Source organism: Hibiscus syriacus, unplaced genomic scaffold, assembly GCF_006381635.1.
Source record: "Hibiscus syriacus cultivar Baekdansim isolate YM2019G1 unplaced genomic scaffold, ASM638163v2 tig00110745_pilon, whole genome shotgun sequence".
Taxonomy (NCBI): domain Eukaryota; kingdom Viridiplantae; phylum Streptophyta; class Magnoliopsida; order Malvales; family Malvaceae; genus Hibiscus; species Hibiscus syriacus.
In genome coordinates, this window is record NW_024062847.1 from 1 (window position 1) to 13,133 (window position 13,133).

At 34.2% G+C, this 13,133-nt stretch overlaps 1 pseudogene; it reads left to right on the top strand.

The window, feature by feature from the left end:
• The first annotated feature begins 7,664 nt into the window (after nt 1-7,664).
• LOC120139436 lies at nt 7,665-8,815 on the top strand (annotated as a pseudogene).
• Nucleotides 8,816-13,133: the final 4,318 nt, after the last annotated feature.

Below are 13,133 nucleotides of genomic sequence, written 5' to 3' on the forward strand. Positions count from 1 at the left end.
CACGTCTATATGCTTAGACCTTCATGAAGACCTGGTTTCTGGTCAAGTGAATTGTGCTTTGATTATCACAAAACACTGTTAAACTTTCTGCTGTATGCCAAGCTCTTCAACCATTACTGTAACCACATAGCCTCCTTGATTGCTTCTGTCACAGCAATATTCAGCCTCTGTAGTTGAAAGAGCCACAACAGATTGGAGATTGGACTCCAGCTAACTGCAGTACCAAAAACTGTGAAATGAATCCGTGTCAGTGACTTCTGGTGTCAATGCTCCCTGCATAATCGGAGTCACATAGCCAACCACCTTTTCCTTTCATTTTCTTGTTTCTTAAACATCAACCCCAACTCAGTAGTACCCCTCAATATCTCAGGGTCCACTTCAAAGCTTCCCAGTGAGCTTTTCCAGGATTTGCCATGAACCTGCTTATGATACTGACAGCATAAGCTAAGTCTGGCCTGCTGCAAACCATTCCATACATAATGCTGCCAACTCCACTAGTATAAGGGATATCTCCATGTATGTTTTCTCATCTTCACTTCAGGTGCTTGGAGTTTGACAACCTAAAGTGTTGACCAATTGGTGTGGTAACCTGCTTGGCCTCATGCATATTGAACCTCATTAATACTTTCTGTATATATGACTTCTGAGACAGAAACAAACTGTTCTTCTATCTCTTGTGATCTCCATGCCTAAGATTTGTGGCAGGCCCCAAATCCTTCTATCGAATTCTGAGTTGAGCATACCTTTAATCTTCTGGACTTCCTCCTTGCTCCTGCTAGCTACTAACATGTCATCCACATATAGGAGCAGAAAAATGCTTATTTCATCATCTTGCTTCTTCATGTACACACAGCTATCATAACTGCTTAGCAAAACCAATCCTCAACATAAATTCATCAAATCTTTTATACCATTGTCTTGGGCTTTGTTTGAGTCCATACAATGATTTCTTTAGCAGGCAGACTTTGTCCTTGGTTTCAAGAGTGCAATACCCATCTGGCTGGTCCATATAGATAGTTTCTTCCAACTCTCCATGTAGGAAGGCAGTTTTAACATCTAATGTTCCAGTTCCAAGTCATACTGAGCAACTAATGCTAAAATTAACCTGATTGAGCAATGTTTTACAATAGGTGAGAAAATCTCATTAAATCGATTCCTTTAACCTGTGTAAATCCCTTTGCAAAAAGTCTTGCTTTATTACCTGGCCTTTTCAACACTTGGAATGCCCTCTTTCTTCTTGTAATCCACTACATCCTACTACTCGTTGATCTTCGGTCTATCCACAAGATCCCAAGTTTTGTTTTTCATTAGAGATGCTATTTCCTCATCCATTGCTTCAGCCCACTTGTCCCTCTCTTTACTCTTCAAAGCTTCCTTGTAGTGTTTGGATCAGCCTCTTCTTTCTTCAGCAACGCTCAAAGCATAGGAGATCATGTCTGCATGGCCAAATCTCTCTGGTGGTCTGATGGTCTTCTTTGTCTATCTCTCACCAAGTTGTAATCATCCAATCTGGTCTGGTTTGGTTTCTTGCTGGTTTTCTACCTCTTCATGTGATTCAAGACAGTCCCTTGATCGGTTAATGTTTGTTGTTGTTGCAGCTCCACCTCAATTGGAATACCATCCTTAGTAACATTGTTCTTAGTAACATAACTATGCAGATTTGCCATTTTCGACTCATCAAACACCACGTCTCTACTAATGAACATTTCTGTTGGCCAGGCTCCATACACATAGTTTATAACCCTTGGTTCCGTGTGGATAGCCAATAAAGATACACCTCAAAGCTCTTGCCTCCAGTTATTGTCTGATGTGGGCCATATGCTAAACATCCAAAAACTTTGAGATTGTTGTAGTTGGTGGTTTCCCATACCACATTTCCAAAGGAGTCTTCATTCCAATAGCTGTTGAGGGCACCTGTTAATAAGGTAACAGGCTGTAGACACAGCTTCACCCCAAAACTTTTGGGTAGGCCAGCATTCAGCAACATGCACCTCACTCTCTCTAGGAGAGTTCTATTCTCCTTTCAGCTAATCCTTCTGCTGAGGGTATTTCGAACGTCTTGTGCCTTGTAATACCATTTTTCCTGCACAACTCATTAAACTGCTCTGAAAAATATTCCAGGCCATTGTCAGTCTCAAGTGCTTCAGTTTGTTTCCATTTTGTTTCAGTGAGAGTTAACCAATCCTTGAACCGTTCAAAAACTTCATCTTTTGTTTTAGAACGAAAACCCACACTTCTAGTGTAGTCATCTATGACAGATAGAAAATACCTCCCACCTCCATGTGTTTGTGTTCTAGCAGGACCCTAGATCATGTGAACTAATCTAATGGTTTCTTTGTGATGTGCTTTCCAGTAGAGAATTTTACTCTAGTTGCCTTCCCCAAACACATGTTCACAAAACTCCAATTTACTAATTTGGTCAACACCTAATAGATTCTGTTTAAACAATTCTTGTAGGCCCCTTTCACTACATGTCCCAACCTCATGTGCCATAGTCTAGTTTTATCAATTGCAGGTTGGACCATTAGAGGAGTTACCAATTACAGTTCTCCCGATTAGAGAATATAACCGTTTTTCTAATTCCTTTCATGGTAATTATAGAGCCTTTAGTAACTCTAATATAACCATTTTCAGCATTAAAAGAATAGCCACTTGATTCCAACATTTCTAAAGAAATCAGATTCCTTTTAAGTTCTGGTATGTACCTGACATGTTGTAATATTCGTTCAGCTCCATCAAACATCCTTATCCTGATTGTCCACTACCAACACCTACATGCTTTGTTTCTCCAAGCAGTACAGTTCACACTGACAGTTGGAGTGTTTCGAACCAATCTTATGAGGACATATGGAAGGAGCAACCTGAGTCAAGAATCCACTCTTTGCTTGATTCTGACTCAGTAATTACCAAAGCTTCAGCCGAATCATAGCCATCAGAGACTACACTTACTTCCTGAGTTTTGGCTTTTATTGATATTTTTTCTTCCGATCAGGACAATTCTTCTTGAAGTGTCCTTCCTTGTGGCAATGATAACACCTGAACGGTCCCTTTGATGACTGATTTCCACTTTTCTTTCTTTGTTTCGATCTTTGATCTGTTCTGATATTTCTTGAGTCTCTTCTGTCTGATCTTCCTCTAATAGTAAGACCATCCCCACTATTCTCTTCATCCATATCATGTTTTTTTGAAGTTTTTGGCTTATTAGGGATTGAACTTCTTCCATCGAAATTGACTGCACCCTTCCATAAAGCATCGCATCTTTAAAATGCTCATAACTCTTGGGGATAGAGTTTAATAACAGCAAAGCCTTATCCTCGTCCTCCATCTTAACATCAATGTTTCGAGATCATATGATTTTATTGAACTCATCAATCTGCTCTGTGATCGATTTTCTTCATGCATCTTGAAGGAGTACAGGCGTTGTTTCAAGAAGAGTCTGTTGGCCAAAGATTTAGTCATAGAGCAATTCAAGTTTAGCCCAGAGAGCCTGAGCCGTTGTCTCTCTTGACACTTCCTCAAAGCTTTATCACCTAGGCTCAGAATTATCGCGCGCTGTGAGCCTTTTCCAGGATAATGTTCCTTTCTTCTCGGGCATCTCAGTAGGCAAAGCTGTTGGTCCTTGTAGTGCTTCCACAATTCCCTGTTGAACAAGTAAGGCTCTCATCTTTACTCTCCAAAGGCCAAAGTAATTTTCAGTGAATTTTTTCGATGTCAAACTTGGCAGATCCCATCATCGTGGTTGAGTTCCCACAGACGGCGCCAATTGTTGTGAAATCAGCCAATAACCACAGAAAAAAAAAACACACAATCAGAGTCTAAACACTGATCAAGATTGAAAATCAAAGCAGTAATCAAGAACACCAAATATTTACGTGGTTCGGTCAGGGTGACCTACATCCACAGGAAGGAATCAATCTCACTAAGGCAATTAAAACAAAGTTTACAAGATTTAGAACCAGAACAAAAACCTCTCTCTAAACCTCCTGTACAATCTGTTTTTCCTCCTCAAACCTTGGCTGATTTCACAACATCTATTGATTAATGGAGATTCACTTAGGTCCGTGAATAGTACAAGACAGCCTTGGTTGGATTTTCAACATATATTTTCGTTGTTTTCTGTTTCGTCTTACACAATGATTGGGGTTCATAATAGTAAATCCTATTTCACTGTGGAATAAAGTTGATCCTGTGGGTTTGTGAATAAAATATAAAACATTTTAAGCCCGATGGATTTTCTTGCTACTTGAACACGATAGAAATTTAATGAGACACAGAAGATGTTTGGCTTTGAACATTCCAAAATGTTCTTATAATTAATGAGTTTGAGAAACTTTGCATTCATATTGGAATGTTCAAACTTGGAAGTGAAGAAAATGTTGGCGCGAATTTAAGTTGCGTGGGGGTTATTACCCTCTTTAAAAAAACAACTTATTTTATAGGGTCTTTTGCTTTTAAATTCTAAAGTCATTTTCACCTTTTTCTTATTACGAGATTGATGTCTCCACGTGACAATTTCACGTGCTCCCATCCTCAAATAATTAGTCTATGTTGCTTGTATTACATTTGAATAGTGAGACTGCTACTGCACTCCAAACCTCATGACCCAATTCTAGGCCTACCTAAAAATTCCACAATCCATTAAATTTATGGATATCAATCATCACTTAATAATAGAATAATTTTAATATAATTATCGATATTTAATTTAATCAATTATTTATTTAATTACCAAAATGATATTGTTTTTGAATACAAGTGAAAGGAAATTAGGTGTCTATACTAAATTGCCGTTATCTACATGCCAATGTCCCTGGAATCATAGGAGTATATTTAGGGTGTGTAAAAATCTGAATAATTTGATTGATGATTCGATTTATTCAAATACTTAATTTGAATTTTTTTCAGATAATTTAAATTGATTATTGAATTAAAAATCAAATAATCAAATCGGATATGCATAAAAAAAACTAAATTTAAATTATCCAAATATCAAAGAAACAAATGGGACTTTAACTCTAAGCCCAGTAGACAATAGGCCTATTGTAATATCTTTCACGAAAAGCTACGATCTATTTTCACAATAATTTTCTCCTCGGTCAATGAGATTGAATCTAGTCGCACTTAGCGTAAAATTTTTAGTTTTATATTATTTTAAGATTATTGGAAGAGGAAAATTAAAAGTTGAGATTAACTCATTGTCTTTTCGAGTAAACTATATCAAGACCACCTAATTATTATCTTTTTCCATTTTGACCACCATTTTTGAAAATTTGTTAATTAGATCATCCAACTATTTAAATACATTCAATCAAGCCACTCGTCATTAACAATTAATGCAAGTGCTGATGCGACAATTAATAAAATTTGAATAATTATATTTGATCCTTATTTATGTATTCTATCAATTTAGTCCAGTAAACTTAATCCTCTAATCATATGACGACATATGTCATCATTTTATTGGAGATTTTTTTTATAATTTTAATTTATTAATATTTTTTTGTCAAAAAGATGGTGACATGGGTTACTATCTAGTTAAAAGGAAAACAGCGTACAAAGAAATGAGTACGGAAAAGATCAAACCTGTATCCAAGAGGGTTAAGCAAAGCAGACACTGCCACTGAGCTAAGCCTTCAACGGTGATTTGTGATTTGGTTTACATAATCTCGTATAAAATATATTGTGGCTACTGTCAAAAAAAATAATAAAAGAAAGAAAACTACTTATTTAAGGACTTAAACTTGATTAAAATATATGATTACGGAATTATTCATGGACTTTAATATGAAATTGATACAAAATTAAAAATAAATAAAAATTTAGAAAATTTATGTTTAGACGAAATTTAATAATTCTTTTTTATTGATTATAATTCAATGATTTTAACTTTTAAATTAAATTAAATTAGGACTAGATTGATAGAATTTATAAATATTGAGGACCAAATGTATAATTATACCAATTTTATTAACTGTCACATTATCACTTTCGTTAACTATTAACGACAAGTAGCTTGATAGAATGCACTTAAATAGTTGGATGATCTGATTGACAAAATTTTAAAAATGGTGGTCAAAATGGAAAGGGACAATAGTTAGGTGGTCAATAATATAATTTACTCTTTTTTAGTGAATATCTTTTCATTTCTTACTGTTAATCTCAACTTTTAATTTTTCCTCATCCAACTATAAAATATATTAAAATATCCATGAAGACAACAAGTTGCTAACCCATACAATTAAATATCATCTACAAAATTTTTTGGTACGTTATATTTAAATTATTAACCAGGTTTTTTAAAATATATTTAATATCAAATTTAGATTACCATTTAATGATTTAATTAATCTAATATCTAATATTTTAAATTTCAAATAAAATATTTTAAAATTTGAAATAATTTAAATTTTGAGTTAGAGTTTAAAAATATATAGTATAATTATCCCTAAAAACCAATACAAAAAGAACTTAGGGGCATTAGATCTTAAGTAAAACAATTGAATGGTGTATAATTAAACCTAAAAAAATAATATAACCCTAGGAGGTACGTTATTACCTTTAATTATATGGAAGACTAGAACTAGAGCATTATTGTTCGTCTAAGTTGTGTAAAAATCACAGCTCCCATTATATTATTTGAAGTTTTATATTAGAGTTTCTTATCGACTTCGTTACTATTTTCTTACAAAAAGATAGCAAAATGGGTTTATAGCGGCATTTTTTGAATAAATGCCGCAAAAGATCTAACTTTAGAGGCGTTTGTATAAAAAGGCCGCAAAATATCTTACTTTAGTGGCTTTTGTATACAAACGCCGCTAAAGATAGTACTATAGTGGCGTTTTTACACAAACTCCGCTATAGAATCATACTTTAGGAGCGGTTTTTATACAAACGCCGCTAAGACTCGTACTTTAGTGGCGTTTTTTATAAAAGCACTGTTATAACTCGTACTGTAGTGGCGTTTGTATAAAAACGCCGCTATAACTCATACTTTAGTGGCGTTTTTATTCAAACGCCGCTATAGACTCGTACTTTAGTGGCGATTTTTTTTATAAACGCCGCTATAGACTCGTACTTTAGTGGTATTTTTTACAAACGCCGCTAAAGACTCGTTCTTTCGTGGCGTTTTTGTTTACAAACGCGCTATAAACTTGTACTTTAGTGGCATTTTTAAACAAATGCCATGAAAAACTTGTACTTTAATGGCGTTTGTGTTACAAACGCCGCAAATTTAAAGTTTTAAGACCCCTTTAACCCTTTTTCATTTTTCCCCCTTCGCCTATTTTTTCATTCCCGTCGTTTAGTCAAACCCATCTACTGCTTCTTCTCCAATGGGGGGCTCTTCTTCTCAGCGCTTCATTCAAACAAATTCTCACTACAAAAAAGGTTGCAAATGCAAAGCTGTTTTCAGTCTAGAACTATTTGGCATGACGTTATCGAAAAACATTGCCCCATTTTTGCTGTTAATCGCGAGGTATTTTTCTTCTTCTTTCACCTCAATTTTTGTGATGATTTGCATGTAAATAAGGTACCTTTTTTCCTTTTTAATCTAGGAATTCTTCGAAGTCTTTAAAAATATTTGCTACCCATATCGGATTGGTTCCAATCGGGAATCCCAGAATCGCAGGTCTCAAAAAGCAACAATAGTTGTACCAATCTTAAACATGCATTCAAAATTGGGTTTAATCCAACAATCTTTCAACTCCCGTTATTTCGAATGGGTCTGGGAAGCCTCGACAAATTGTCCGACAATTTCACCATCACGAATCCTTCGATTTCAGGCCACCCAATCATTTTTGCAAGCTGAAACTTCTTGAAATGTTGGGTTATTCCAGGAAGAAGTAATCGTTCAAACGAGAATATATTTCAGGGTTCCAAAACTAATAGAAGGGCGATGATGGAGATAAGAGAAGTGATTCGAGAAGAGAGGGGTATTCAAGTGAATTTGGTGAATTACCGTAAAGATCGGATGCCATTTTGGATGTTGTTCCATATGAGTCCCGTTTTTGGGAAAGGAGATGGGAGGGTGATTCATTTTGTGGCTGTTCAGGTCCCGATAACAAGGCGGAAGAGGGGGAATGAAGGGGTGAGCTTGAGTGAGGAGGCCTCTAGCTTGAATGAGATTATGTTCGGTTCTTGTACGAAGAAAGTGGATACCAATTTTGTGCTTGAATTGGGTCGTGTTTTTTCCTCGGATTTGAGTAATAATGGTTCGTTTTCTCAACTTCAACTTTTATATTGTAGTCATTATTAAATGATCAATTGTAGTACTAACTAAATATTTTCATTCATTATGCTTTTACTAGTATATTTGTTATCAACTGTTCATGTAATGTGGAAACATGTTCATAAATAGCAGGTATAACAAGTATGTTGAGTGCCATTATCAAATGCAATTCACAATTTTATTTCAAGTCACTTCTTTGACCTTCTGGATTGAGTTTTGGTTATATGCTACTTGAAGATTCACTCTTTGTTTCGATGATAATAATTGACACTATGTTATCATCTTTCATTTTAGTTGGATTTAGTTGTTTTGAGTTCTCAGCTAAGTGTATTTTACAGTATTAAATGTTGAAGAGATATGCAAGGCAAGCAATTTCGAGAAGCGAATGGCAGCGAATGTACTTAATAGCATCTTGTCCATGCTAACCCACTATAGTGAGTCGACTGACTAATTGGTCTGCGGGAATAAATGCAGTGTGCCTGGGGTAGGCTACATCAGTTCATCACTAAATATATCACTTGGTAGAATCAAACAGAGCTTTGTACTGTGAGTTTGCAAAATTTATTTTCAATTTTATATTGATAACCAACTTTAGCAGGGATTTCTGATGTCTCTTACAAGAACTACACGGTGGGTGGTTCCCTCTGCTGGTTCGACACCCTTGAAAAGCCTGATGTCAATTACAAAAATGGGCGGATTCCAACAACTTTAGCTTCGGTGATTTCCTCAGTAAGTCCTTTGATGGGGTTTGACTTTCATTTCCTCCTCCTTATTATTATCATAAGGAAATTTAAATTATCAGCGTAGGAGAAGTAGAATTATCCACTGAACTTTAATGGGGTTTGACTTTCACTTTTATTGTTTCTATTTACCCATATATTAGAATTTGTTGATTTCATTGTTTTATACTAACTTCATTTGATTTTTAATCCATTTGCTTCTAAAATAGATTAACTTGACTCATCTAAGTTCAATAGTGTATGTCACCATATCTAATTTGGATTTTAGTTTTTTGGGTTATTGTACTTTGATCTTTTGTTCAACCTTGTGTTGGTGTTTGGAGTGATAAATGGACATCAAAGTATGGAAGGAGACAACCTTTTATCATTGCTGGATCACTCATGATCTCTGTTGCTGTAAGCATTGAAGTCTTACATGATTCATTCTTATATACTAGGTTACTGTGTTTTATATCCGCTAAACTGAGTTTTGCATTAGGTGATAGTAATCGGGTTTTCTGCAGATGTTAGATACATTTTAGGTGATACAACAGAGCATTGCAGGTATTCATTGCTTCTTTGATTTTTTCTCAGCTCTTATAATCCCTCCCCCACTCTCCCAAAAAAAAGGAAAAATTTGAATGATATTTTCCAACAAGGGAGGCTTTTATCTTTGTTATTGGATTCTGGATGTTGGATCTTGCCAACAATACAGTGCATGTAAGCCTTCCATGGTGATTTGTTTTTCCTTTCAAGTTTGCCGTTGTATGTGTGTGGATAACGAATTTTCATTTTCTTAGGGACCAGCTTGTGCCCTTTTGGCAGATCTATCAGGTGAACTTCTTTCTAAGAAATACAGAGAATTTCTAGTCTGTACATGGTAACATTATGATGTTAGTTTTTATGCGTGCTTTAATATCATGCATGACAAAATGATGTATAACAGGTCCTGATCAGCACAATTCTTCTAAAGTTATATGTTGTTTATGGATGGCTGTTGGAAACATCTTCAGATTTTTAGCTGGTGCTAGTGGGAGTTGGCATAGGTAAAAGATTTTCATCTGTTTTTACTGTGATAAAATGAACAATTATGGAGACAAGTTATTTGTTTCATCTTATACTGTATTTGAATATTGATCTAATTCTTATAAATGATATCGATGCAGATGGTTTCATTTCTTGTAAAGTAGAGCTTGCTATAAAGCTTGTGCCAATCTTAAAGCAGCATTTCTTGTCACAAGAACAGTGCAGAAAATGGCCTTGAAAATGGTTGCAGACAAAGAAAAATGGGAGGAGTTGCAGAAGTTGAATCTCCAAGAAAATTTGGAATGGCTTTTAGGTCAAGAATCCAGCCAAATGGCATTTGTAGCTTATATTATATGCATACTAATTTATTTTTCTTTCCATATGTGGAATTGAACTCAATATTTTCGAAGTAATGAATATCAAAGCTACATTATATTTAATTTTAATGATAAAATTTATGGTTGTTATTTATATAAAGTTACATGATATTAAATTTGTATGGCAAAAATGAAATATGCAAAATATAAATTAATCTTAGCTAAAGAATGGTAATTAGCGGCGTTTGTATCCAAAAACGCCGCTAAATATCTAACCTTTTGCGGCGTTTGTTCAAAACACGCCGCTATAGATCTCGACCTTTTGCGTTTGTTCCAAAAATGCCGCTATAGATCTTGAACTATGGCGGCGTTTTTGGTTCTCAAACGCCGCTAACTTTAGCGGAGCTTCTTGCAGCGTTTTTCCAATCGCCGCAAGTGCTTTTAGCGGTGCTTAAAAATGCCGCTATAAGACTAAAAAAACGCCGCTAAAACTCTATTTTGCTGTAGTGGTATATTAGAATTGAATATTTGGATATCCGAAATTTCTGATCGGATTTAAATCATTATTTCGTTATCCAAAATTTTAGATCTTTAAATTTTCAAATGGGATCGGATCCGTATCTACATTTGCACACCCGTAGAGTAAACCAATCTCACAAGGCAAAACTTGGAAGGGATGAACGCGAGGGTTCCTACTACACTCACGAGGAATATGATTAAACTTCACCCTCCAACTATGCTAGGTAAATTCAAAAGTGTGCGACACCATTGAAGATCTGAATCTGAACCCTAGTCGTGCAAAGAAAGAGTTTCCTTACTATCAGTCTCCACAATAATTGTCTACAATTCCAATTCCCAGACAAACCTCAGCTCCTAGAAAACATCTAATAATTCTACATCAATTACCGAGCAAATACTATTGAATTTTGAGTACCCATGACCCAGCTAACGGAGTGATCTCGCATGACGCTCCCACACGTTGTTAGACTGGAAAATTCTACCGAGCACCATCCGTATTGATCTTAAACCACCCAACAAGTGGAGGCTCCCAAGGAAGAGAGCGGTTAACACCAACCGAGCGTCTCACCTTCAATGATCCACACAATGCCATTGCATGCACCCCCTCCATTTGCAGTCGCTTTCTTTGCTGCAATATACTATTCCATGTCAAAACCTTCGGATCAAATTTTTTTAAGTCACAGGTAATTAATATTTAATAAACAAATTGATGTGACAGTTAATTACAATTTTGGTCTTCATTATTTACATATTTTATCAATTTGGTCATATTTTTAATTTAATAAACTATATTCAAATTTATAGAACATATAAATAACGATGATCAAATATATAATTACATTGATTTTTTAACTAGCATATCAATTTGTCGAAACGATTTTTTTCTAAAAGGTGAAAAAGTGAGATTTTAAAAACCACATTAATTCTTAATTATCATCTTTCAATTGATTTTTAATTTAAAAACAAATGCGATTTAAAAGACCTCTCGTTTCGAAAAATTTTGGATTTCCTTTACGATAAAAAAAATACGGTTCAAAAAGTCGCCATCAATCTTTGATTAGGGTGTGATTGGGCACCCAAAAATGTTTTGTTATTTTAAATAAAAATTAATTTTAATTAAAACAATAAATTAAGGTCTGCGTTACCAAAATTCGAGTTCGGGAGTCGGTTACATGCGGGGAAGGATTAGCACCCCCACAACGCCCTAAAATGGTACCTAGTCAATTAATTAATGTCTTTGCATTGAACTTGACAAATTCGAACTTGAAAAATTCGAACTTGATTTGATTTATGATCCCCAAAAAATGCAAATTTTGCAATGAAATGTAGTAATATTAAATTATTTCATATCGAGAAGGAATAATTTATCAATACTTGAGAAAATTAATTCCTACTCAAAACAAAATAATATAATATTAAAATTTCATTATAATATTCAAATGCACCCAAATAAATTAAATTAAAATTACCAAGTCGTTTTAGAAAGATAAAGAATGTTCGATTATTTACAAATATCGAGACTAGATCTTAAAAGCTATAACAACATTTTCTCGATAAATTTAAATAGCCGAACATTTCTTTTTCTTCCATTCCAAAATTTTAGGTGAAAAATCAATTTTTTAGGTTTCACTTTCGGGATACACTTTTATTTTAAAATCATTAAAAGCAGACCTCAAATACGTTATGACAACCCGCTTAAAACAATTTTAAATTAAAAGTCTATTACCCTTAATCCAATTATGTAATATGTCGAGTTATGCAGATGAGGTTACCATGCGAATCGTGCAAAAAAATGTCATACCAAAATTAATTAAACAAAATCAAAAATGACATACAACATGACATACAAAAAAAATTATACACATATATTTCTAAATTTAAAATTATAAACCATGCATACTAACCTATAATGTACAAATATGACTGAAATATAAAAACAAAAATATAACATGCTAAACTAAAAATTTAAAAAGTATATATATATATATATAAATGTAATGACTAAATTTAAATGTACGTAAAATTAAATTTATAAAATCAAAAATAATTCAATAACCTAAATGCACATTCATTCGAATCTGGAAGGACCAAAGCTTAATTATTTCCAAGTAAAAGCCTACATAGATAACCAATATAAAAAAAGTGAAACTACTTAATTAGGGCACCTAAAAGCTGAAATAGAATAAAAAGCATGATAACAGTGACTAAAACGTAAATATATGGTGAACTTTTAAGGACCTTAACCAAATTAACCCTAAACATTTAATATATATATCTAACTATACTAAACCTAAACTAAATCTCACACAGGAAGTCCCTTTTCCG